Source organism: Aythya ferina (assembly GCF_964211825.1).
Source record: "Aythya ferina genome assembly, chromosome: 3".
Lineage (NCBI taxonomy): Eukaryota > Metazoa > Chordata > Aves > Anseriformes > Anatidae > Aythya > Aythya ferina.
In genome coordinates this window covers 100,717,200-100,745,160 of record NC_140298.1, presented here as the reverse complement: position 1 = coordinate 100,745,160, position 27,961 = coordinate 100,717,200, and the positions used below count along the sequence as shown (strand labels likewise).

The 27,961-nt window shown below is 38.6% G+C and overlaps 1 protein-coding gene across 1 annotated transcript in view; it reads left to right on the top strand.

Moving 5' to 3' along the window:
• The first annotated feature begins 3,504 nt into the window (after positions 1–3,504).
• MYT1L (myelin transcription factor 1 like) overlaps positions 3,505–27,961 on the top strand; it is a 361,112-nt gene continuing 336,655 nt past the window's right edge. The window contains exon 1 of the mRNA XM_084515353.1: positions 3,505–3,580. The gene's annotated coding sequence lies outside the window, so the exon portion shown is untranslated. The remainder of the gene's footprint in view (positions 3,581–27,961) is intronic.

The window sequence follows — 27,961 nt, the reverse complement described above, 5'->3', positions numbered from 1 at the left end:
GCAAGGCTGGGGAATATATCTGCTATCTTTTGAAAGCATAGATGTTTTAAATGGACTGTGATTACAAAACTGCACAGCCTGAGTTTTCTATCCAGTACAAAAGGGGTTAAAATTTAATAAATGTTGGACAGGAGGAAGAGAAAAAACCCTAGGCAGAATGTCTCCACACAGAGAAACAGAGAACAGTTAATTTGTGCTCCAAGCTGCCAAGGACAGCAGAAAAAAAAAGCAACTAGTATAAATAATTAAAACAGAGATTAGATAAATATTTGGGGAGGGGGTACTGTGATGGTGCAATTGCTGACATTGATAAGAGGTGGACTTCTGTCCCTCCTGGCCCCTTTTGTTCGACGGTGTCCTACGATCCATTACTTAGTAGCCTGACATATGCCATAATTTTTAGGGTTTAAACCACATTTTTTTAAAAGCTTGCGTAAGAATGAACTGTAGAACACAGGCTGGGATATGACTCTGTCGTGCAATATGGCTTTATGATTCATTCATTTTTCCAGACTTTATTTCTCCAGAGCTGGTCCTGGGTTGGCATCTTGAGCCCTGCAAAGACACACAGGGCTGAGTGGAAGGAATATAAATGCTTCACTGGAGCCAGACTCAGGCTGGGGCAGTTGCTGTCAATATACTGAAGCTGAAATATATTGACAGGGTGGTGGGGGAGGTGTTCTGCAGTGCTGCAGATCCCAGGAATACCTTATCTTGGGAGCAAGGAATTAGATTTTTTTTTAAAAACATTCACCAACACGGTTGTTTCTTGCTTCAGAGATAAACAGCTACAATGTCAGGTAACCAACATAGCCTGTTTTTTATTGTTTAAAAGGGAAAAAAACTCAAACAAACATATTTTAGTAATAATTAATAGATTTACACATTAACACAAAAATATTACTTAAAGACTATAAGAAATTAAGCTAATCTTTAACAAATGAAATATTTTTCTATAGAAGGAAAGGGAAGCAAGCAGGCAACTTACAATGGAATACTAAATTTGCAGTGCACAATTTCTAACAAAGCCTTTAAAATAAAGCTTTCATTAAAATACTCTTCAGAGCTCAGAAATACTTGCAAACACATCAAAGAACACAAGAGCTCTATTAATCTATCAATTAAACCACTTTGATTTTTCATGTCTGTTTTCCTATGTTCACATTCTTATCTTTTATGATATGAATTTTTAACCTTATAAAAATATCCCACATGAATTTCAGGCTTCCGTGTCACAGCGGTTTATATGGTAATCTCGGGGTGTCATCTTTTACCCTGCGGTGACTGCACATACCCTCGAGAGGTGTTCTCACTCACGCACTGCAGCCAGACTGTATGGCGAGCTCAGCCTGGCTCTCTTGGAGACAGGGAAATGCAAGGTACCATTTTTTTATTTTTTTTTTTAGCAGACTGTAAATGATTCCTATTCTTTGCTCCACAGAACATCCGATGTGGTGCCCAATCGGCTGAGAAAGCTGCACAGACGTCAGTGTCTGTGTGTGTGTGTGTGTGTGTGCGAGCGTGTGTCTGCACAGCCAACTGCAGCTGGAACCTCCATTAGAGCAGCCCTATTGATTTCTGGTTCACACTGCAGTAACAGGGCTGGAGCGTGCGGAAGGAGATTGGGGGCGGAGGGGGGGGGGGGGGGGGGTGTCTGGTTAGAGAGAGAGAAAAAGGCAGGGGAAAAAAATCCCAGGATGACTTAAAAACAGGAATTAATGGAAGGCACATCGGGTTGTCTGTGCATATATACAGCACATACATGGCTGTTTCCAGAGATGTGCCACTGCGCTGTTTCCTTAAGGAGAAAGAAACAGGAGGAAGGGAGAGGGTGGAGGGGGGGGAGAGAAAAGAACAAAAACCAGTCAGAGCAATCCCCGCACCTCAAATAACAACAGTCTGCCGAGGTTTCAGATCCAGTGCATGTTCGATGTTTTCTTGCTGCTATGCTTTGCACACCGAAGCTGTCTGCAAAATGTTTCTGTTTCATTGAAGGACTGCAGGATGCCCGCTTTAAATTGCTCTTTCTCTGTGCACCCTGTTATCTGCGGGAGGTGGCTGGGGGTTAGAAATTCTACTCGGAGTCTGTCAAATGTAGTGCACAGAGAGCTCCAGGAAGTTGCTCTGCATTTACTGACAGTCATTTTCTCGTGATGCATAATGCACAAGGTGCCATTGCAAGCTGAGGTGTAAAAACAGGGAAAAATGATGTTTATGGTAGTGACTGAGCTTTCCTCTTCCTCTGAGGTTTCTTTCCCAGCTAATATCTGGGAATAATTTATAGCTGCATGTTAATATGTTGTCTTCGTACTTCAGCACATCTGCGAAGAAAATCCCTGCAAAGAGTGTCTTTTCACAATCGCTGTATGTCATTCTGGCAAACTATAACTGCGAGCAGTACACTATTAAGGGGGGAAAACCCCCCAGCACTGTTATCTGGTTAGGGAGTGGGGGCAGGGGCGACGGTAATACCTTTAAAAAAACGAAAAGCGGTAAGCCATTATTAGCAAAAGCTATATTGAGCATGCTTGCCAGACAGGCAGTGCAGCTCAGCTCTAGTTCCGCCCAGACATGTGCCTTGCCATTTTCATTTTAATCAGTCTGCTCAGGATGGCTGCTGATTCATTTTGCGGGATGGCCCCCTGGGAGCCAAGGTGGAAGCCTGAGGCGAGCTGCTATTGCATCAATGCAGCACTCCAGATCAGACACAGGGAGGGGAGACAAGGCTTCGGCAGCAGATCACGTTCAAAATACCAGCCTTGCTATTAAAAAAAAAAAAAAAGAAAAAAAAAAAAAGAAGAAAAAAAAAAAAACTCCCCAGACAAATAAAACCTCCATCGGAATAATAAAAATAAAAGAAGGAAAAACCCCAAACTCCATCCCGTCCTCCTCCCGCACCATCTTCTCCCCCCCCCGCCCCAACAAATAATTAAATAAAACACAATTAGCAGAGAAAAATCTCTTCTGCTCCTTCCTTCCCCTCGCACCCTGGAATCACTGGAGCTACCATTTCTTTTCACAACTCCTCGTTTAAAAAGAAAAAGAACGCTCTCTATTTCTCTATTTACCTGATAACTAGCTGGGGGTGGGATACCTGATTTAGCTGGAGACTTTGATTTGTGGGATTGACAACCTTATTATGCAGTGAGCTTATTATTGATATTATTCTGCTCTCGGTTGCCATGACCACCTTGTGAGAGACATTCAATTTTCTCTCTTCCATCATCATTATCTATGAGGCCATCTGTTGTGGAAAATGAATTCAGCCTCATTTGCATGACTGATAAGCAAATTTTTTTTTATCTATTTAACAGAAGGTCATATGCCGGGGATTTGGAGCTGGTGAAAAAAAAAAGTGGAGGAAAAAAAAGGCATCTCGAGAGGATGAGTGGGAGTGCGTGCATTAGAGGATGTATGTGGAAGTAAAACAGATCCCTCAGGCCTGCTAGCCTATCCTACTGCATTTGTCATTCCTGCCAGGGCGACATTTTTTTCCCCCTAAGCTTCTGCACACTAAAGAGAGTGAGAGCTTTTTCCCTGCAGTCTTCTTGAAGCCCCCTGATTTTTTTACTCAGTGTTGGTGGGTGTATTTTAATATATATATATTTTTTGAATTCCCTGGAACATGGGGTATCTTTTCAGTGTTCAATGAAGAAAAAAGCAGCCTTTTCTGGGTCTCTGTGGTATGCTTCTTACTCCTCATCCTTTCAAAGTTGTAGTAAGCCAGGGTGTTTCTTAGCCATGCTGAAATGTCTTTCTTATGTTTAACTTGTAAATGGTTAATGGTGCAGGTGTGGGATGTGTTTTATGTAGGGTGGGGGTTGATTCTTGTAGCTAACTGGAAAGATTATTGTGATTTTTGCAGTCGTTCTGTAGCTTGTACTTAAATGTCCATTGTTTGCTCTTTTCAAGTTCTTCTGACAATACTGCTGTGCAGACAAAATTATATTGGGCTGTAGAATAGCTTAAAAAAATCCTAAAGTGAGTGTTTACAATATGAACGCATAATGTTGCATGCATTAAGCATGTTGTTGTTTATATAAACTTGCTGCATGTTGGACGGTACTTGTTTGATATGGAGAACCTGAGACAAAAACTTCACAGATTGGAAAGCTCAAATCTCCTAACAGCCAAATACAATTAAATAAAAGATTATTAGACACTATGTTTTTACACTAAAACAACATTTGAAAACAGTGGATTTATACTTCAAAGGAGAACACTCGTACAAGAGTAGCATTTTTAAAGAACACTATTTTAAATGTCTTGTATCTGTAAGAGTTTTTCTTTTTCATAAAGAGAATCAGCTCTGTAAATAAGGGATGGTTAATTCAGTTAACCCTCTGAGAATATCATAGTCTATACTTCAATTTTAAAATAGCTCAGATAAGTATGACCGTAGTCCATGTAAATTTAGTTTGAATTTGCTAATAGTATTAATTTAGTTCTAAATACTAACTGAAGAGTATAACAGAAAATGAATTATATTAGTTAGTAAAAAAGAATTACTTATTATCCTCTTATAGATGAGATGTTACACAGGTTTGCTTCATTTGTCACTAAAAAAGATTAAACTTAATGGAACAGAAGCATGCCATTGCTTTCTGTGTACTGAACAAGCTACACAGCTTCATGTAGCCAAAAAGAGGTTTAAATATATACACGTTTATTTGTTTTCTGCAGAACTAATGTGTGCATAACTAGAGTTTTTACATGATAAGTGTTCTGCATGGTTGACAATGCTCCTTTTAAAGATAGGAAATGAGATACACTTTTTTTTTTTTATTATTGCAAATAAATGCATTTGGGTTTTATTTACAATCTCTTTACATAATTCTCTTAAAAAAATTGAATCTTTTTCATATTTTGTACTTACAACAGAGAAATGGTTGTGGGTGCTGAATTTCAGGTGGAAAGAAGTTTCACTTTTATTGAGGTCAGAAAGAGACCAAGTGTCTGACTTGCCTACCATAAGTAACTTATTCTAAATTGCTTGATTAAAAAGACATTTTTTTTCTTTTAGAAAATGCTCTGCAACAGACCTAGCATTAACCTGTCATGATAATCTCTAGCTGATAGTTGTTTAAAGGATACTTCTTTTTTTTTTTTTTTTTTTTATTTTTTTTTTATCTTATCCCTCTGATTTCAGACAGAGTATCTTTCTTGCAGATTTTTTAAAAGTAATAACATTTAATACTGCTTTTGGCATCAGCCATATTTATCATGCCTGTTGGAGTTTGCAGTGGAAGTTGGATTACAAAACTAATTTCACACTCAAAGTTCAGCACAGTGCAGCTCTGGTGGTTGGGGTGGATTGTTTGAAATGGTACTAGTTTCCTCAATGGACTTCAGCTGGAAGTAATAGGACACTGTGTATTAGCAGGCTGCCTTCTAGCATGCAAAGGTTGAGGTCTTCGTCTTCTCCCCTCCTCCCCCCTTCACTTGGATTGTTAGCATCTCCCAAAGCCTTGCGACTAAAAAACCGGCAAACTTCTGAAAAAAAAAAAAAAAAAAAAAAAGGAAAGCCTAACAGATAACACAGCCAGTTCTCTCCCCTTGCCCCCCAAAAGTTAATTACCAAGCTTGGTTGGATTCCTCCCCGCCACCCTGACATTTGACTGCCGCTAATTCACTGATTAATCTCATTAATGTGATTAGAGCGGGATTTGGAGCTGGCTGCCATTGTTCTGCGGGCAGTGCTGCTCGCTCGCCACCTCCTCCCGTTTGGCCGCGGTGTTTCCCGGGCGCCCCCCGCTCGGTTCAGCACCGGGAGCTGTCCGCCGCCATTGCCCCGGCCGGCCGCCGCTTGCCGGGCAGCCGGGGGGCGGCTCCGGGGCCCCCTAACCGGGCGGGGTGAACATGGCTCTGCTTTCCAGTCTTTGTTTTCTCTCTCTCTCTCTCTTTTTTTTTTTTTTTTTAATTATTTATTTATTTTTCTTTCTCAGACATATCCACGGGCAGCGTAGTTGAAATGCTACTCCCTTGCAGCCATGCAATTTAACTCTCAAAACGTGAGGGACACTACAGCTTGTTGTCATATTTAGCCCCACTTATTCTTCTTAGAAAAAAAAAAAAAAAAAAAAAAAAAAAAAAAAAAGTGCTCGGTTAGCTAAATCCTTTCAGTTCTCTTCTTTTGGCACAAGTAAACAATGCGTCTAGCTTACCACCTCAAAACTACATTTGCCCTCACCAGCACTGTTGTGCCTGAGGTCTTTCCTCTGTCTGCACTGCAAATTTTTTCTAGAGTTGGAAAATAGTAAGCATTTTATTGATCAAAACTTGATCTGGGAGATCTTTTTAAGGTTTCGTTATACATATAAATGACTTTTGCAGTCTTCAGTTGCAGCAGTATTTAATATTCAAGTTTGTAGGTTAGACAGTTTTAAATCAGAATAGGAATAACTTCTTAAAAGTAAGGCACTTTACACAGCATTAGGGCATGATCTGCTCTGCCCTTTTTGGTATTTCAACTTTTATTATCTAGAAGTTACATTGTTATCATTTAATAACTGCCAACGGCACATGCGCAGTAACTTTTTCTTCTCCCCCCCCCCCCCCCAATATCTTCTCTTTCATTTGTATTCTTTATGAGCATGACCCTGTACTGGAAACTGAAGCCACACATTAAACTCTATTGTATGAAGGATTTTCCAGGACATGCAGTGAACTCCTGCAAATCCCTGAATTAAGAACACTTTTCATGACAAAGTGTCTTGCTGAGGAAAAGGTGGGATCTATTAAAGAACACACTACATTTTAAAAGATTTAAGTATAGTTAATGTCAGTGAATCCTCTGCAGCCACTGAAATTTATGGATAAATAATACTTGCATCCAAAACTGACAAAGTGCATTAAAACTGAAAAAGGCTGTTGCTTGCTTTATTATACATTTGTCTTTCATGTAGTTTTTCAGTTACTGATACCATATTCTTAATAAGATTTCCTATTTCCTTTTCATTTCCCTTTCTTACCTTTTCTTTCTCAGCCCAAATCAAAAGCCTGGTGACTAAAGTATTGTCTCTTTAACTGCTTTACAGAGCTATACGTTTAAAGGATGTATAAAATAGGACTGTATAGGAACAGGTTTTAACAGTGACAGCCACAATATGCAGGCCAATTAAGGCTGCTCGTTAGCGGGTATATTCTTGTAATACTCCTGTCAAGCTGAAATTGTACTCCCTTATTGACAGTAGTGGGTTCGTCTGATGCTTGAATTATGCTTTCTGTGTTTGTCTAATGTTCCAAGTCTCGTTAGAAACTGCTACCAGTGAGAAAGTAAAAGAAAATGAAGGCTTTTCAAGCGTACTTTATGTGAAATTTGCTAACCTGGCTAACTTAACCTTCAGGAAAAATACTGTGCTCTCATTAACACTGCTTAAACATGACCTGCATCTCCTTTTCCCCATGGATAATGCGCATTGACGAGACACAGGCTGGGGGAGGGAGAATCCATCCCACAACATTAAACCCATACTCTAACGTCTTATGGAGGATAATTAGGCCAATGAATCACCAGTCTCCCAAAATTATTTTTCACACTGATCTTTTTGCAAATGTTTCTAATTTATACATCCCCCCCCTCCCTTTAAGTCTCTATCACCAACACAAGGTTTATATACATTTTGCCCCATTTAAGGCAAGTATTGTTCTTGTCTTCAGAGAGACAAGCATCTGGCTATTTCTTTGTGTCATCCCGAGGGTGGACAATATTATGATTTATTTTTTTTTTCCCCAGCTAAATCACCTCAAAGCCATTTAAAAAGTTTGAAAACACCTGTCATGATATGCATGCCACACAGTCATCTTCACAATCCTATTAAGGCTAGCCAGCATGTAATATAAGGTAGTTTGCTCATGAGGGAGAAGACAAGCCTTGATTTTTGAAACAAGAATACAGTTATTCAAAGATTCTGCGGTAAATTGTATGTTAGTAAATAATAAGGTTCATCTTTAGGGGTACAGATACCCCTATACACATACAAAGGGGCCCTTCGACCACCAGGTGTGCACCTGCTTCTCAGCCTGCGTTGATACGGGTGAAATAGAACCAAATGACATGTACTCGCTAGAAACCAAACATGGTAGCTCCGTTTCCCCGGTACGACGAGGAGGCTTTTCTCCTTGCAGCCCTGCTCTGCGCAGCCTTTTCCGCTCTCCCTCCCCGCACCTGCGGCCCAGCCGGGCGCTGCTCCTGGGCTTCTGCGCCTCGGCCTCGGGGGAGTCCTGCGAGGACGGGGAGATGTAATCAGAGATGACAGAGAAAAATTAACAGGGAAAAAAAAAAAAAAAAAAAAAGGAGAGAGAAAAAAAAAAAAAAAAAAAAACGAGGTGGAGATGGGGGGCGGGGGAAGGTACACGTAAGTCCTTTTTTTGCTTTCTGAGGGAAACACTGCGTTTTCCACGAAAAACGTGGAAGTCGTGAGGGCTCTGCTATTGTTAGTCCCTTCCCCAGCAGGTTGGCTCTCCTCTTATTCCCTTTGACAAACTTTCACGAAAAAGCCCCTCTCTTGCCATCAGAGCGCAGCTCTGGGGCTTCTGTGATGGCTCGGGCTGTGAAGGGCCGGTGCGGTGGAGGCTGATCACTTCAGACTGCAGTGTGATTTCTGGCGAGGCTAGATGGGAAGGGAATTGTAACCTCTGTAGTAACCGACATGTCTGGCCTCCACACGTCAGGCAGCGGGCTCGGGCTCGGCAGGGATTACCTCCGAGGGCTGCCCGAGGGTGTTCCTGGTGACTGGCGGGGCAGTCCCCCCCGCCTCAGCCGCGGCCAGCGGGGCTGTGCCCGCGGTGCCCTTGCAGCGGCGGGGCTGCCCACACCGAGCGCCCCCGCGCAGGACGAGCCGTGGCGGGGAGGGATGGAGGGATGGAGGGAGCGTTGAGAGAGGGAGGGAGGGATGGAGAAAGGGAGGGATGGAGGGAGGGAGGAAGCGCTGCAGGGAGGAGGGGGCTGCAGCAGCACAATGGCAGTAAGGAGGGCAACGACACCGGCAGGCGCGCGTGTGTGTGCGGGGAGGGGGGCGACAGAGGGGTGGGGGCACATGTGTGTGTGTGCTTGCGCTGCCCAGGGCCCTTCCCGGGAGTCAGGCAGCCGGCCCGCAAGGATGGATGCTGAGGGCAGTAGCGCCGGGGGCTCCCCGGAGGGAGGCACCGCGCTGCCCGGGGTAGACAGCGGGCACGGCTCCGCGGGGGCTCCGAGCATCCCCCTTCCTTCCTCCCCCCCTCCCCCCGCTCCCTTCCTCCCCTCCCTGCCGCCGTGCCAACCCGTGGGGGTGCCGCTGCCCCCGCCTAGAGCTTACAGCCTCTCACGCTTTTACCGAAATGACATTTCGGGGACGGGGTTAAAAAAGAAGAGGCGAGCCGCTGGCGAGCCGCTCCCGTCGAAGGGGGATCCGGCTGCCCGGGGGCGGGCGCACAGCGGCGGGCAGCCCCCGCAGCGGCGCTGCGAGGCAGTGAGGTGCCTCTCTCCCCCCGCTTATTGTCTGCGGGACACGGCCCCGGCATTTGGGAACACCGGCCGCGGCTAAGTGGAGGCAACATGATCCGCAAAATTCACGTCAAATTGCTGGGGGGGGGGGGGGGGGGGGGGGGAGGGAAGGAAGCGCTGCGGAGAAGTACGCAAAAATCTGGCCCTTTTTGTGTGCGAGCCCTTGTTTACGTTTGGTCTGTTGATCACCCAAAGTTTAGCTTGCGCAAGTTGCTAATGGTGGAAGGCTAATCTTGTCATCTGGGGACAGTTCACTTCTTTTGTTTCAAAAGGCAGAACATGGGGTGAGCAGGTAAAATAAGCGAGGCTCTCAGCGATCCGGCTGAATTAACTCTTGTGAACCCTGGAGAGGCACCCCAGAGGCAAGGCAATGCCTATTTTAAGTCCTTATTTTCTGTCAAAGATACAGACGGAGGCCGAATGATTTCGGGGGGGCGGTGGGGGGGGGGGAAGGGTGATGAGGCGCGGGGGGGGGAACCGTTCCATAGCGGAGACACCATTTTACGCCGGCAGCAGCGCCAGGGCTATATTTTTAGCTTTGCCCCCTCCCCGGCGAGGCGGAGAGCGGCTGGAGGTCGGGCCCGCCGGGGAGCCCGGCTTGGGGTGGCACGGGGTGGAGTGGGGGGGGCCGCAGAGACCGTCCCCGACCCCGACTCCATCCCTGCCCGCCTCCCGCCGGGGGCTGGGCGTGCGCGGCCGCGGCGCGCAACTCGGGGCGCGCATCGGGAGCGGGAAGATGGATGCGCGGCGCGCTGCCTAGAGGATGCGGGCGGAGGCAGGGTAAGTCGGCGATCCGCTGCCGAGGCCGTTCTGCCGCAGGGATGTGGTCTCTAAGGGAAGCGGTGCTCGCTGCCTGCCGCGCTGCCCCGGCTTCTTCCAGCCCTCCGCCGCCGCTCTGCTGTTCTTAAATGGAGGTTCCAGCTGATCCAGCAGGCGCAGAGCCGCACGCGTGCCCCTCTTTTCGGCGCTCGGTGGTGGCAACTTATTAATTTCTTGTCTTCGACTTCAGGCCCGTCGGTTTCCTGTCTGAAGGCATTATTACTTTTGTCCATGTGGCAAAATAATTAGCATACAGATGAGAAGGGATCCTGCCTCTGAGCCTCAGTTGCAGGAGAAGATGTGCAGTGGAAAGTTGATTGGATGAATGGAGAACAAATGGTGGGCGTTCAAAAGCATTAGGAGAGTTTTGTTGTCGTCGAGCAGGTTTGTCAGTTTTCTGGGTGAATCTCGTAAGATGGAAGGCAGGGTGGCTGGTGCTGAGACGACTGCTTGACACACTGTGGCCTACTTGAAGGTGTACGTTTGGACTGCATGCGTAGCTAATTCATTTGGACTACTTTGTTTTGCAATTCTACGGCTTTCTCTTTGCAATTCCCTCAAGGTAAATATGTCCTTTTGTCACTGTTGTTGCTTGTAGGGCACTTTGTTGTTGTTCACAAAGTGATGGAAAGTTCAACTCTTTGGGCAGTTAAGAAAAGAATAGACGGGTTTTGTACTTCTCCCACCACAGCTCCTCAACACGTCCTCCTGTGCATAGAGCTGGAGGAAGCTGAGCAGCTCAGGGCCCGATCCTGCTCTCACTGAAGTCTGCGGGGAGTTTGACATTGCTTCCAGCGAAAGCAGGATCGAGCCTTCAGTGGTTGTTGTTTTAAGAATGACTGCTGGAAATTTCAGAATTCTGCTTCCTATTTTCCAGAACAATGTGGGTAGACCTGTAAAATTAACAGCTACTGTTTCAATGAAAACCCTTATGTGATTTGTTTTGGTTGGTGTGCTATGTATTTTCGTGGCTGAAAAGGGGGGAAAAATGCTTATTTAACACAAACTCACTAGTAATTCTAAAAACTGAAGTTATTGATCGACAAATTACAAGTGAGTCTCTCCACTCCAGATATCTCTAATATATATGTGTCCTTATGAAGGCTTCCTTATTGAAAGGAGAAAACAAAAGAATATAAACAAGCTATATTTGAAATACATATATTTTGCCAGATGATAACACTGAGTCAGACTGGAATCCCACTTCTCGAACAGAGCATCCATTGATAGGCATTTCTTATATAATTCATATGCTGTATATAAAATATGGGGTGCTTTAACATTTAGAAAAATTTGCTTTTTTCTGTATAGTCATTAAGAAATATTTTTACCCAATTTTAATGATTCTTAATCTCCTTTAAAATGGTGATTTTCATTTTAACTGACCTAATTTTGAAACTGCAGTTAAGGTTGGGGTTAAGTAGAAATGATTATTCTTTTATTGTCTTTATGTAGGTTTTTTGACTATTTTAGAAAAGTCTGATTGCCTCTCATTCTAGAGTTGTGGGGTTTTTGTACCTTTAATTATGTTGTTTTGGAGAACAACAGTATATAGCTCCAAACAATATTTCATTTTTACCTCTATTTACCTCTCTTCTCCTGTTTATTTATTTATTTATTTATTTTTATTTTATTTATTCAACATTTCAGATTCGCATAAGAGTTTATTTTCAAAAATTCGCAAACAGATAAAAGTCTTTGTCATGTCACTCTGCAAACAACAACAACAAAAAATCTTGGAATAAGCCGTTAACCCTTTGTAGACAGTTAGCAGGTACTTCTGATTTCTCAAGGTTCTTCAAGTTTGTAATGATAAGGTTAAACTTGGTTGCTGTGATGTTGTCTGGTGAATGTATATGGATATACTTGTTTGCAATATGTCACATTTAAAAACAATTTAGGTGGCAACATAACATTCCTAACATTAGAAATACAGAGTGATGTGAGACTATACAATAAAGTAGATTTTTTCCTGGGGTGGGGGGAGAAGTAATGACTTAAAAAAAAATTACAGGGATTTGTCAAGTGAAACAAAGAGAATAGTAAATGGTCACAGTGAGTGAATACAGAATTCAGCACATTTTAAACAAACCAGAGTAAGATTCAATTTTGCATGTATTTTGCAGTCTGAACTTTCTGGAGACCTAATTTATTTATTTTTTTATTATAATTTTTTCCCACCCCATTATTTCAACCAACAAGGGCAATAGTTAAATATTAAATATTTGAAATGGTTTCTTTGTTTTAGATTTAAATACCCACTTATATACCCACATTTTTAAAAAAAGACATTGGTTTTATCATAGTAATTCTTAGTTCAAAGTATGACTGTTGTTTTAGTCTACAGTCTTGTATCTTACATATTATAGAATTGTGTGTGTTTGGAGACAAAGACAATTAAGAAAGAAGAGGACCTAATTCAGTGTATTCAAAGGTGTATTATTTCTCCAGATTTGTTAAGGACCATTTCTGAAGGTCTTTCATTTTCTTTTATTTTTTTGTTAATTTTTTATGTTGAGATGATGAGTAAGATATGCAAAGACTATTTTGATTGCACATAAATGCAAATGGTTATATGAGGATTTATTAGCTAGGCATAGAAACTTTGCCATATGAATGTTAAAAAAATGTACTGTTTTGAAAACTGTTCTTCTGTATAAGTCAGGCTTTATGTAGACTTGAAAAGAATGAAAATATAATTCACATCCATCAGCATTTCCATGGGAAATCAGCATGGGCATTTCATTTTAAAATGAATAGTACAAGCTCATTTATAAAACAAAGTTCTCTGCGATAAAACCTATTTCTTGATAAACTCTGAGCACAGTAATTGTTTTATTGAGAGATTCAGTGGTGGAAAAGTATTTTGATATTTAATACATATGCAATACTGAAATCTATCCTTATGGAAATACTGAATTTAATATTGCCTGAACTTGATAGATGTTTACATCATGTTGATCAACTTTCAATAAAGACGTGAAGTTTTTGATAGTATAGTACAAGAAAACTTTATGGCTGTACATTACTTAGTGACCTTTTCTTTCTCATAATAGGAGTCATTAACAATTCTAATAAGATTATCAATAATGGTTTAAACAGAAATGCAGTCAGATTTCTATGAAATTAAAATGGGTGCAGACAAAATAGCATTATCTCCATACACCCTAGATTAAAAAGTCACAAGGAGAACAAATCAAAGCTTTTGTAGGCTGTTGACAAAGATTATCTCTTTAGAATCCTTCACAGTATTAATTAATTAATTAATTAATTAATTATTAGAACCACTCTGACTATTTTAATCATAGAGGAAAAAGCCAAAAAATGTGATGAAACTGAAATGAAGGGGGAATGTCTTGTGTTGGGAGGGGGAGTAGGGTATGGAGACAGACAGACAAAAAGCACAGCAAGATTTTTGATCCTTTAAAAGGGATAATACTTTTAGTCAGGAAAACCGTAAACATTATTAGATTAAAATATGATCTCAGATCAGATTTGCAGTATACATACTAGTTCAATATGTTTGCATTGAAGATGCAGATGTGGAACACAGTCACTAAGTAACAGAACTAGCCAACTTGGTTGTGAAAATAATCAAGGCTGCAGGGCACCCCATAGAGATCCATCAAATCAGGTCTGGTATAGAACTGTCTGGTAGGTTGAAAACATTAAGAAATCAATGCTGCGTCTGCCAGCAGACCCTTTGGTTTGCTGAAACTCCCACCTGCCTAATGTATCTGGGCAATTGGTTTCAGAAACCAGTTTCCTTCAGGATACGTTTTCTGTATCTTGAGGGTCCAGCATAAGCAAATTGATTATAGCTCTGCACCAGGCAAACTCATAAACATCTGTAAGCTCACAGATTTTCAGCATAACTAGTACTGAGGTCTCCTATTTTGTGAAGTATTAAAAGTGTACATCTCTCATACCTCTTGTCAGCATGACATTTTTTAATTAGGAAGTTGATTAAAAAGGACATGGTATACTACGAATGTATGTTCATTTGGCATAACTTCATCTGCTTCATTCTGAATCTGGCAAGTGCTGTCTGTCACTAGTTGCAGTGGTGAAAAGAATCAGTATAAAGTAGCATTGTTCATTTTTATGTTTGTTTGTTGTTTTTTTTTTGTTTGTTTGTTTGGTTGTTTTTAATTATTTTCATGAGAGATTTTAAGAAGGCCACTGTTTTGTTCATACTTTACATGAGCCTGATTCTGACCCCAATGGAAAGACAGCAATGAGCTTTGGATCAGGCCTGAAATATCTTTTTATAGAGTAGTAGGCCAAACATATTTCTCATGCAGCTCCAGAAAAATCACAAGAAAATATCTCCTCTTTGTCTCATATTTTTCTAATTAATAAGTTTATTTACCATTCAAACCATTCAAAAGAGACTTTAGGCTGGTCAATGGGTCGCTTATTTTTTCTAATCTAGTGATGTTTCACACACACAGGTAGAAATGGTGATACTAGAAAGGTGTAATGCCACAGGTATTTATTTCACATATAAATAGCTTGTTTTATTTTTCCAAGGGAAATTCCTTTTTGTCCTCTTGTCTCTAGCCAGTACTAGAGGATATTACCAAGGGAATAAAATTTTATGCCTAATTTTAGTGTACCCCTGCCTAATGTGGTGTGAATAAGTACCATGTTACAGCATTTAACCCAGTCTATCTTTGTCACTTCCTGAACAGTTCCTCTGTTCAGGTAAAATAGCCAAAATGCAGGAAGAGAAGATATCTAAGATTTGCTATGTGGGTAAGCTTTAGAGAGTGATTGTTCTTTCTGTTGGAGTAGATGTGCCAGCATCAGCAGCAGGGACATTCTATTGAGTAAGGATCAGGAAATACCTTTGGAAGGGGTTCCCCAAGCCTCTTGTGATAAAGCAAGTCAGTGGCTATTCCGTTTGTTTCTTTTCTCCTTCCTCAGAATTTGACGTTGAATCAAATGCCTTAATTTTCTGAATTTTCAAGTAGTCCATGCAGCCTCTAAAAAAACAATATTGATTTGTTTTAGTAACATATTTTTCAGAAATATCAGAAATTCCTCTACTGTCTGAAGGGGAAGAGGCCCATATTTGAATAAGAAACTATGTTTATAAAAACTTTGCATACATTGTGACAGTCATATCTCATGCATAAATATCTAGGATTGTTTTCTGGTCATGTCCGTAGTAAGAAATAAAACTGTTATGTCACAGAAAATGGTAAGGTTGAGTGCAGGTCTTTTTATTTCCTGTGCATCTTTTTAGTGCTTTTGGTATGTTTAAGGCAAGTAATGAATGCAGAATGGTATTTCTGCAGTGACTTAGTTATGCAGCATAGTTTGACTGGTTAAAAAATAAATAAATAAAAAATAAACTTGGAGCTGACACTACAAAGTAAAGTTCATGTTTTGTCAGTCTGTGCACACACAAAGTCCATTCTGGGTCTTGTTAGTAAACAGAGTTTACATGGGTCAAGTTGAACTACCTTCACAGACAGAACAAAATGACTATTCCAGTAATGGTAAGATGCCTGCACAGGTTGTGTACTACTTGTTTACTTAGACAAACAAACTTAGTAAGTTCATCAACAATTTCATAATGTTCTGACCCTTTGGCTGTGACCATCCTGCTCCCAATCTCAAACTCTATTTTCCAATGATGAAAAAAAAACAACATAACATTTATTTTGACCTTTTAAATTACTCAGCATGTTTGGACCTGCCTGAGCTTAAGGCATTTCTCTGTGTGGAATTACTGGATCTTTGTATTCCAGGAAAATATCATACTTCTTCAGTCCTTGGGGGTAGTAGGTGCAGGTCAGGCTGCAGCATTCTCAAAGGAATTAAGGTGATTTTTGGACATTTCATGTAAAAGATGCAGAGGCTGTGATAAGAGCAATGAGTAACAATGTCATGCCAGGGAAAGCAAATCAAGTTCAATTAAAAGGAAGCTGCTAGTGGAAAAAAAACTGAGATCCTATTGACCAGTACACAGAAGTTGATGTTAATGAAAATGAGAACTCCATGACCATTGTACATATGACCTCAAAAAAGAGAACTTCCAAAATAGATATGGACAACAAGCCTGTTGAAAAGGGAGGCATAGAGGAGTCAGGAGGTATACTTGGATGGAAGTCAGGAGTACTTCATGAAACCACAGACCAGTTGGAAAAGCAGAGAATGCTCAGGTAGGTTTATTTACATATACTGTTTCTGCTAGTTCTTTCACAACCTTAGGAACCCATTGCTTCTCAGTTACTCCACTCATCTCTCAAAATGGTATCTAACCATATGGGGACAGGGAACAAAGAATATGCCATTCAAATAGCCAGATTATTTTAACAATATTTCCATATGGATGGTCAATGATAAATACAAATAAGATGAATAGACCACACCTGCTATTCATAAATGTACACAAATATACAAAAATATACATAAATATGTGTGGTCATATAGTCTTTTTAGATTCTAATGATCAATTCCTTGCACACAGGGGTAAAACCAATGGCATAGAAACATATATCTTAGTGTTCCATTAAGATAGATGGGAAACATTTATCAAATTTGTAAACAGTCTTGTCACCAAAACTCTTTTTTTGTGAATGAAATGTAGACGTATTATGAACTGCATGTACATGCAGTCCCTCACTTTCTGAGAGGAAACCAAATTCAAAACATTATTTTTTTCATGGAGAAAAAGTGGATAGATTTTGTGGCTGGTTTAGAGAATTTGCTCACTGAATTAAACAGTAACAGCTATCCATTCCATTAGTGGATTTTCAGGTTGATCTTTGCATGAACATCCCCTTTTACCTTCATGACCCTGTCATCATTTTTCAGCATGTATTCTTTCAACTTTGGGAGTGAGTTTCTAGGAAAGCCTGTTTTGCTTCTCCTTTTACAGTTATACTGCCTCACCTTCATCAGCTCTGGAGTAGTCCTTGTTGCATAGAGGCTGGTAACACGTGTGGGTTCATCTGCTCTGAAGAACCTTCTCAGGGCCTCAGCAATTTATGAACAGACCGTTGCCTCCTCAGTGACACTTACTGCCATGATTTTACAGCTGGTGTGTATGGTAGTGCATGCACTGGATGCCAGCTTTCTGAATTGTCCATCACAAGTCTGACCCATTTCATATGTTATGAGAAAACATATGTATGGGAAAAAGGTGGAAGATTTTATCTATGGCCTAATAATATACTTTTTTGTTTTGTTTTATTTTGTTGATGTTTATCGGTGACCTTGGCTGAGAAGAACCAGATGATAATTAGAAAGAAAAAAAAAATAATAAAGTAAAGAAAAAGATAGATTTTCTCCATAGTTCTGTTTGGCCCTGGTGACACAACAGTCTGGAGGAAAGACACACTTGAATAGTGTACCCTGAAGCCAGAGCATCCTGATGTAGCAAATGCAGGCACTGCAAAGCAGTATGGACCAAAACACCTAGTCATTTCAATCCAGAAGACATTGTGCTTCATAAACAGTTCTGCGGACTAGATCTCATCCCATATACCTTCTTTCTTTACCTCCTACCTGCCCAAGAGCCAGCACAGATTGCCACAGTGTTACTTCCAGCCAACTCCAGTGGAAAACAAGGGCATGTGACAGGAGTGCACATATGTTAATGACTCATGCACCCTGCACTTCTTATTTGTCATTTTATATGTTTCTTATGGTTAATAAAGTTTTATTTTGTGAAGACTGTGATGCATTTTTTCTGCTTAAAAACGTATATGGAATTCTCTTTTTCTATATGTGTTCTTGTCACCATATTCAGTAAAATGTGGATAACTTGAAATTAAATTTTTTTGCAGTCATAAGTATAGCTTACTCAAAGAGCAGAACAAGCAGATCCAAAGCAGTGCTGCCAATAACACATATGAGAGTATGCTTCTGAAGCTTCTAGAAGTTATATTCAGATTGGCTCCTATGATTGCTTTTTCGTGTTCAGATTCTCCAGTCTTTCTACTGTCACTGGAAACATCTTCATTTTTGTTTTAGAGGTATTTTTTAATTTACCAAATACCCATCAGATGCCACTTCAGGAGCTAGGAAAAAAAAGATAGGTTTTGTTTGTTTGTTTGTTTGTGTTTTGTTTTGTGTTTTTTTTTTTTTTTTTTTTTTTTGAGAATTATGGTTAATAAAATAACTGTAACATTGTAAATATCATGGTTTAGAAAACTGTCTTTGCATTACTGCACTGCAAAAGGATTCCTAAAAATGTAAGCTTTACATAGGTTTCATAATTGTACTGCAGTTATTGAGCCATCATCACTTAATTCAAAAACTCAAAAGTGTCATTTGTATTTATGCAGGTGAAAGTTAAGAGAAGCAGAAATAGGATGTCTTGCCTACTAATTTTTATTTATTTATTTATTTTGTTTTCCCACACTTTGCAAGATTATCAGCTCTTACACCTTTACAATAATCATGTTTATTACAGAGTTTTCAACATCAAAATGCTAACCAATGGAAGCAATCAAGGTTTACAGATTCCCAGAGCCAGTATGCTTCTAGTTTTCCAGGATACAAATACTTTTACTTTTAAGGCATTTCACTGGAAGGTTAGTATGTTCTCAGCACACAATTACAGGAGATGGAATTACATTATCTTGTATCTAAAAGCTTTGCTTCTTCTATTGAACATGGTAGATTTGCATCATGAGTGTTCCAAGGGCTAAAAATCTGACTGTGTTTACCCAGCAGGCAAATACCTGTACTTTGTGGCAACTTTTAGTTTTTGCCTCCATCATCTGCTTTTCATTAATTTTCTTTCTTTTTTGAAAAATCTGCTGATTAAATTTAAGCTCTGCATGTACAGAGAAGATAGCTGCTGCCTTCTGTAACAGACTTAAGAACTCCATTGGTTTGTGTATCTTTCTGATGTTATAGAATGAGGATGGAAAACTGGAAGTATGAACATGAGCATTAAAATTGGGAAGTTAAGGAAAAAGAAGGGGTGTTCACACAGAAAAAAATGTTAAAAAAAAAAAAAAAAAAAAAAAAAGCACAATGAAATAAGAATTGAGGAAGCTGAACCTAAACTCTAAAAATTCCTTGGGCAGAATGCTCGATCCCACATTGCACTGCCTCAAAATTTCTGCAAACTGCATTCATTATCCAGAATTCCAACATAGCTTTGTCTAGTGGAATCATTTATGGAGAACACTGTGTTTGCAAAGACCTTCAAGGTAGCATGAATTCTTAAAAAAATGCATTCCCAAGAGCTGTAGAGCATCACAACTGTTTCTTGGAAAGGTTTCTACTGTAGGCTGGACTTAAAAACAGATGGCTATAAGAGAACAAGGCCTTTTCTTACTCATCCGTGCAAATAAGTCAAAAGATTCTACCTGTCCCTTGTTTGGCCAGATGAAGGATAAAAAGAAAACAAATAAATAAGCATAGAGGGCTGAAAACTGTGAAAACAGAATCAGTAGCTGATACATATTATGACTTTTCTGATATGAGAATTACAGATTTCAGATCATAGCTTAACATTTTTTTTGAAGAAGCTTTGACCTGACTGTTAACTGTAACCCTAAAATGACTAAAAATGTCTCAGCTAGTGTTTGTTCACACATACACTTAACTGTTATTTTTCTGCTGAAATATCAAAATGTTAGAGCCATGGTAACAGTTAAAAGAATTTGCCAGACAGCTATATTAGAACAAGGAGACAATGGATTTGCATGGATACAGAGCCAGTGGCCTAATCCTAGTTCCACTGAAGTCATTTGGATTTTTTTCAGGGGAATGATGCATTTTGTACTAGTTTCTTGATTTGTGAGATGTTAACCTATACACTATTCCAGTATGGCTTTCCAAGCAATTAAATATAAAATATAATTATTAACCAATGTTTTATCAGTTGAATTCTTGATCTTTTTACCATTTTGCCCAAATGAAGGTCTGAATACTAAATTTGAGTTTGACATGTCATTTCTGTAAGTAATTTTTTGATTAACCAAAATCTTGATTGTGGTAAGCTTGAAAACAATCTTTCCTCAGGAGGCATCACACTCATGACATAAGCCAAGAAATACTTTATTGTCCTCTCTAGAGGAAAGTTGCTGTACCTGTTTACAAGTGCCTGAAACACTAATGATCAAAACAGTATCAAACTGAAAGGGATGGGATATCTGTATTAATCAACTTTTCGCTTTACTGTGTATGACTTTTAGATTTGTAATCATTTGTGGTAAGGTCCTGACTACTTCTGGAAAACTATCTTTTAAATATATTCAGTTGTTGCCACTTTTCCTTCATATTACTTGAAGCTTTTTTGCTTCCTTGAACTCTGCACAGAGATTTTACTGATATAATTCAAAAAAAATCTGCATGCAAATAAGTACATAAACACTTATATGGATCATACAAGACAATAAACAAGTTTGAATACATTGCTGCAAATCTTGAGAACCTCCTACATTATTTATTAATAATTGCAGATGCCTTCTAGGTATATTGGGAGGAATCTTATGATTTAGAAAATGAGATGGCTGTTTATGGACAATCATAGTAGAATATGATCCTGATTCTTGGATGATGTACTCAACTTGGTGCTCCTGTTGAAATTAATAGGAGTTCATCTGTTGCTTTGAAGTTAAATTTAAATTTCTACAGAATCAAGGCCTAAGCATGCAAGTCAAATATCAAGTACACTAAATTAAGTTTCAAGATATAATAAACTAAACCTTCATTAGAACTGAAGAAATTTATGAGTTCTTGTTATAAAAAGTGTAAATGTGACAACAATGGGAAAAAAAAAAAAAGCACAGAATATTTTTCCTTCCAAAATAAAATAGTTTGATTTTCCATTAGAAAATTTCTATCTTGGGGGTACTTCGTTAAGTTATATTGCACAGTCAACTACAATTACACCCAAAATACTTTTGGTTAAATCAAATAATCCCGTTGAACTCATGTGATTTTGACTTGCCAACCATCTAATTTTAAATTAACTAGAATAAATAAATTCACCTTATATGTCAAAATTTTTCTTAAGCTGCAATTCGAAGGATTTGTGTGGTACAAAGTGGCTTGTTTTTCAGAGTGCTCAGCATACACTGCTTAAAGTTCCATGTCTGGTTAGGAGACATCAGAGCATACCATTCTCTCAACTTGGGCCTGCATGGTCAAAAAATTATTTTCAATAAGATAACTGTAATCGCTTGAACTTCACTTGCAGTTATAGAATTTATTGGCTCATCACTACATAGTAAACTTACAGAAAATAGATTTGGATACAGCTTATTGCTTGTGTAACATCATGTATCTTCTTTTGTCTTGTGGAATGCTTTTGCAAATTAGAGATAACTGCATGTAAAGTACACTGCTTTGCAGGGAACTGTTATCTTGATCCTTTTGCCCTTTTCTTTCAATTGCTATTATATATATTATATGTATGTGTGTATATATATATACATACATATATATACTTATGTATATATGTATGTATATATATTTTTTAAAAATTATTCTGGGTCAGCAAGAAAAAGAAAGTTAGAAGGGAAGATAAGAACAGGTTCCCCTGATCATCATAAAAATTATGATTTTGTGTTTGACTTTTTTTTTTTTTTTTTTTTTTTTTTTTTTTTTTTTTTTTGCTTACAACTGTGACAGACTCTATGGCTTGAAGGGATTTCAGTTTGATGATGCCAGCTGGGAAGTAAACTGTAAAAGAATAACAGGCACAAAAGTGTTAGATCAGTCTTCTTACTAGCCTTTGGCTGATGAACTGGGTGGTGGAGTGTGATTACATCTTTATTCTACTCAACAAATTTTCTATCCTTTCTGTCATATACTTATTTATTAATAAGCCAGTAAGAGTATGTCTCCATCACATCAAATTGATCAAGTACGGGTGCCTAGTGTGCAAATATACCTGAGCTTGCTTTAATCTCTTCAGGTTGGATACTAGTCCCAGAGGAAATGTGGCCCTGTAAATCAGTACTTCTATTACACTCACTTTGTGCTGGTTTTGCTGGAATAGAGGATTTAGGAGGTACAAAGTGTAGTTCAAAAAAAGATTCCCCTCCCTTCCCCTCCCCCCCCCCCCCCACTTTTTTTTGGTTTTGTTTTCAATTTATTTATTTATTTTTTTTCTGTTTCTTCCCTTAAAACTCGGGTAAGAGTCTTGAATATGGAATTCAAAAAAGATCAGAAATGCACCAAGATAGGTAATTCAGTTAGTTGAATAAAATATAATTCATGTTTCACTCCTGTTGTGTGTTTTGTAGTAAGCTTTATTTGAGAAAGAGTTGATTATTAAGAGCATGTTATGAAAAAGTGACATAAAACATTTTTATTTAATACGGCTTAATGAAATGTTCAAAGTGTGTATTCTGATTTAAGAATTAAAGAAATATAGAAGAACCACTGTTTTATTTACTTAGATGATGAAAATAAAACACTGTTTGTGACAGGTAGTCTTAGAAGTTGATGTCTCATCCAGGAGTTTATTTTGATACAGAGAATGTATCATGTACATAATTGGAAGGATCCTGGAAAAATTTGGGGTGGAAAGGACATCTGGAGATCCAGTCTAATCCTATACTCAAAGGGGTTTAAATCAAGAGAGCCATAATAAGATCTAATATTCAGTCTGCAGAATAATATGGAAGTATTGCAAAAACACGTGAGAGGCTATGCAAAAAAAAAAAAAAAAAAAAAAAAAAATGCATTTAAATCATGTTCTCTAACTTTGTTTCAACATAATGATTCAATGCCCAGAGTATGCTGCTATGGCTGTACTTCACCCTTTATTGCTCTGATTGGTAATTTTGTTGGTTTTAATATGAGTAGTGACACTGTAGAATAATGAAAACAAGTTGTTTTTCTGTCTCCACAAGAAACATAATGCTGCTCTGTCTCCTTTTTACCTTTATGCTAATCTATGTTGACCCTAAGTATTCTTTGTTTCATGTATCGGAAATGACACAGAGCTGCCTGATACAAAAATAAAAATGGGAAAATATGTGATTCTATTTCATTTTCTACTCATAGGACGCAGAAAGGTTGATTTCACTGTGTAGAAAGCAAACAAACAGGATCTTGGACACAGTTAGCACATTAAGGATCAAACATATCTCTTTGTAACTCTACTGGGAAATTCAATGTGCCCAGTGGTTTTATGCATCTTGAAAGTAGCTGGATACTACTGCAAGAGGAACTTGGCTAACTTGGAGAGCACGCTGCACACCTGGCAGAATGTAAGTTATGAAAACAGACTACAGGTACTAATTTTAATTACAAACAAAAAAAAATTTAAATTCAAAACTATATTATTTTTTATTTTTTATTTTTAAGAGACAGAGCTTTTTTCATACATAAATAAAAAACACAAGTACACTTTTTTATAGCAGGCCTTCAGGCATATTTCTAACTTCAAAATCCTCTCAAGTTTGATATGATTTAGCATTTTATAGAATCTTCACTCACCTTTAAGGTTTTGATATTTTTTCAGATGATATCACACATGCATTGACATCTGTTTTACACTCAGTCAAAATGAGATTGTTCTCAGCAATGTCAAGAAGAGATAAAGAAAGAGTCATAGGGGATAGTGAGATATGGCATCACTTGAATCTTTATTTTCAAGCTCTGACTGACAAAGCAGGTGTACTTTTTCTACAGGGACTTTTTTTTTAATAGCACTTAGCACAAGGTGTTTAGTTTCATGACTTGCGCTACTAGTAATAATAACATATTCACATTAGAGATGCTGTGGAGACGACTTATTTTAGTGTGAGTCAAGGTCAGCTGCAGGTGAAGAACATAGTGATGACATAACTGGCTAATGTGGGAACTTAAGTCTTGTTTTTCACTGTGGAGTTCAAAGTGAAATAATATGGGTCCCTTTTTGAAAAAAGTAGAAAACATAATTACTCTTTATGCACTACATATCAGTAACCATAAAGACAAAACTGGTTGACTAATTTTTGCATACTTAACAGTTACTGTACAGTCTCATACTTACTGTATAGTGATGTGAACTGAATTCTCTGTTGTTAGTCATGATCTACAAGTATGTGCAAGGCAAAGGTCAGGCCTGCTTATGATAAGATAAATTATACTATTATGATTGTAAGAGAGGCATAATTCTCATTTGCCTCAAATACAGGTGTGTAAGTGATCCTGTGCAGGACATTGCTGAAAATAAGCTTTTCCATACCAGGACATCTCTTTGATGTACAGTGTAGTCCTTACTGAAGACTCAATGTAATGTTCCTTCATCATTCAACAATTTCAGTAGTAATTATCTTTGATTTTTGTAATGTATGGGTATAGGATTCTGTGGCAAGCTGAAAATTTGACAGACTTCTTAGTTAATTATAAAATTCTTGCATAAATGATTTTGATAAAAATACTCTTGAAATGAAAGTTTAGGAAACTTTTTTTTTTTTTTTTTTTTTTTTTTTAGTTACAATCTGCAGTTGTTCTTTCTTGGAATAAGTGACATGGTTTGCTTCTTTTACCCTAGAGAAAAACTGTGTGGTTACTCTACTTTATAAATAAGAGGTAGGAAAAAAAAGTTTTATTTCTAAACATAAAAAATAAATTATTTACTTCTAGTAATGAGGTAATATAGTTTGGTATATATGATCTTTCTTTGGGACAAAAGGATGGGTAAGGTGACCTTTTGAGGTCCTACGAATCTTTCTGCATAGCTGCATAGCAGCAAAAGAAAAAGAAAAGCAGTACAATGAAGTGAAACTGAAGGATCTGACTATTGAACAAGGTTGATCTTGTCTTTCAATAAATGCAGAGCAGGTGAACACTGCATCAAGAAATGTCTTAATGCATACAGAGGCAGCCATATACAGTCAAAACGAGGACATTTATCTGCAACACCAATGGCAAACAGATTAAATGTTGTCTGTGAAAACCTGAAAAAATACATTTATGTTGAAAATATTACACATATTCTTCAACACATGAGCAAACAAACAGAAGTAAGGATATTGGTAATGGTCTAGTCATAGCAGTGTGGAACTTGGTGCTAATTCAAGGTGCAAAACCAAAAAAGTCTAACCTCTGATTAAATTAATCTTTGGCTTGGGGCAATCTCCTAGGAAAGCAAATGCTTGAGAACTATGATTTTTTACAGAGGAAAACACTGCTGCAAAAATACAAGTCAAATTCTAATAAAATATATGCAAATCTGTAAACATCTGGCAGAATTAGTTGCATTGTGGTAACTCTGAACGTCTAGGAGTATCATAATGAAAATTGTAGAGAGAAAGGTAACTATTCTCTAGTATTTGTTTACACTAAGTAATACGTTTTGAAAATAGGCAAGTCTTTGAAAACCAAAGTCCTTTGATTCAGTATAGGAAGATTCCCTTCTCTCAGAAGTTAAAGGAAGCAGCTGTTGTCTGAAGCATGAAGCATGTCTGAAGCACTTTAGGCATGGTATACTGGTCCCTCTGAGTCAATCTCCACACAAACACTAAAGATACCTAAAGTCATTAGGATCTCTTGGCTGTTTAATATTTATATTTTGGTAGTGCCTCGGGTATCAATCAATCCAGGACTTTAGGAGGGGTTCTTCAAAGATAGCAAGTAAATGTCCTCTTTCCCAGTTTGTACTCAAAGGGTGTGGGATGGAAGTGTGTATTGTAGGAACTGGTTGCTCCACTGGCTGTTACTTTTAATTGCAGTGAAGGTAGACAATTTTCTTAGAACCAGTATTTGTGGTGGGAATTTAGAGATACAAATGTGATACATATCTCTGCATCTATACGTGTTTGAAGTAGTGGTATAGTTTGTTGAGTGCTAGCTGGTTTTGATTACTGGTTAGGCCTCAGATGTACATTTTTAAAGAGATTGGCAAACTCTACACTAGATATTCTGTATTGAAAGACTTATCTTTTATTCTTTAGACAAATAGTGAAGACAAATAGTTTGAGCTGGCGGGAGACACAAAACACAAGAATGGTAGTTGACACTGGTGAATATATGAAAGAAAGAAGGATTTCTGCAAGAGGCAGGAAGAGCTTCAGGACAACTGAAGCAACTGTTGTGTGAGATAAGAGATACTATGGTCAGAGACCGATAGTAGATAATCATATTTGTTGACATTGATAATTTAGCATAGTAGTCTGTGAGTGCAAAGGACTGTCCTGGATAGGGTTTTGTGCTCACCGCAAATAATTCTATGTCAAAATCGTGTTGAAACTGAGTCATCTAAGACAATCAAGATACTGACAGTAAATTCACAGGAATTAGAACTAAAGCCTTGAGATCTTTTATAAAATTTGTCAAGACAAATCACAGAAGAGTAAACAAAAGATAAGCTACAGAAAAGTTTGTTTAATATGAAAAACAAATTTGTAGACTTTGTTAGACATTTCTTTTGCATATGCTCTTTTCTTTTAACGCATCCACATTTTCCCTTTCCCATATTCTCCTGGTCTTTTCTTTTTCTGATGGCATTGCATTTTTGCATTTTATAGGGTGGCTTAAAGATGTCTGTAATCCCACTTGTGGTTCTTTGTGCCTGATCCAGTGGTCATTCATTATTGGAAAGAATTCCAAGACCTATAGATCAGGCTTTCCATAAAGATATGTTGGAAATATGTTATTTATCTATGTATTTTCCCTCCTCAGAACTACCATTTTCAAATATCAGTTGTGTTTCTGTTGTGCAATAATGTTTGTATAAAAACTGAAAATAATTGAATAAAAGACAAAATGAAGCTATAAAAATAAGTCACTTTTCTACCATGTATAATGCAATAGCTGTTACTGATTTGACATAAGGATAACCAAGGGCAAAATCTGTCCCTTTGAGCTTGTGTAATTGCCTTCCCATCAGCACTTTCTGCAGTGTTGGAGACAGACTGATCCGCAGAATCATGGTTTCTGCTTCTGAATGGCATGTTGTCCTTGAACCTGCTGTGGTTGGGGAAGATTCCAGGACAGCAGTCAGGTCATACTGCAGCTGAGAATGGATGATCACTCTGCTGTAGCCTACATAAAAAGTTTTGACATCTGCTTCTGATGAAGCCCTTCACGTTCTCCCATGCTATGAGCATAGGTGTTATGACAGATGCCCAAGGTTGAGGCGCACTGCAAATGTGTGAGAAAGGGCTCCAGAAATGAAGCCATCCTTAAGAGTGATTTATATGAATCCTACAAAAATTCAAAATCAAAAACAAAACACACACACAAAAACAAACACAGAACTACAACAAACACAACAACAACAACACACTAGAAAACCCAGCTCTTTGTTATAGCACAACAATAAGGTTAAATACTGCAATTGGAGCAAATGTATGCACTTTTATAATTAATTAATCATTAATTTCAGTGAACGTTTTATAGGTCACAAATTCCTTAAAGTTAAAATTTTTCAGTATGTGAAACAGGTATACACGTAGTCAAGTAATATATCCTATCAGTTTGCTGTATTGATATTCATCATTAGTCAGTATCTTGAGAGGAAATGAACTTTAGTAGATGTATTTTGGAAATGATTAGTTTTGGCTAGAACTAAGTATAGTGCAGGTGGGAGTACGCAATCGCTCAACCTGTACTGCTCATGCACTGTAGTGCTGGCAAGACAGTTCCCCTACTATGCCACTACAGCATCTATAGTAGTGATATACACTAGTATAAATAGTGCAGACTGAGTAGTGCTTCTGTGACAGAAATAAAGTCAAG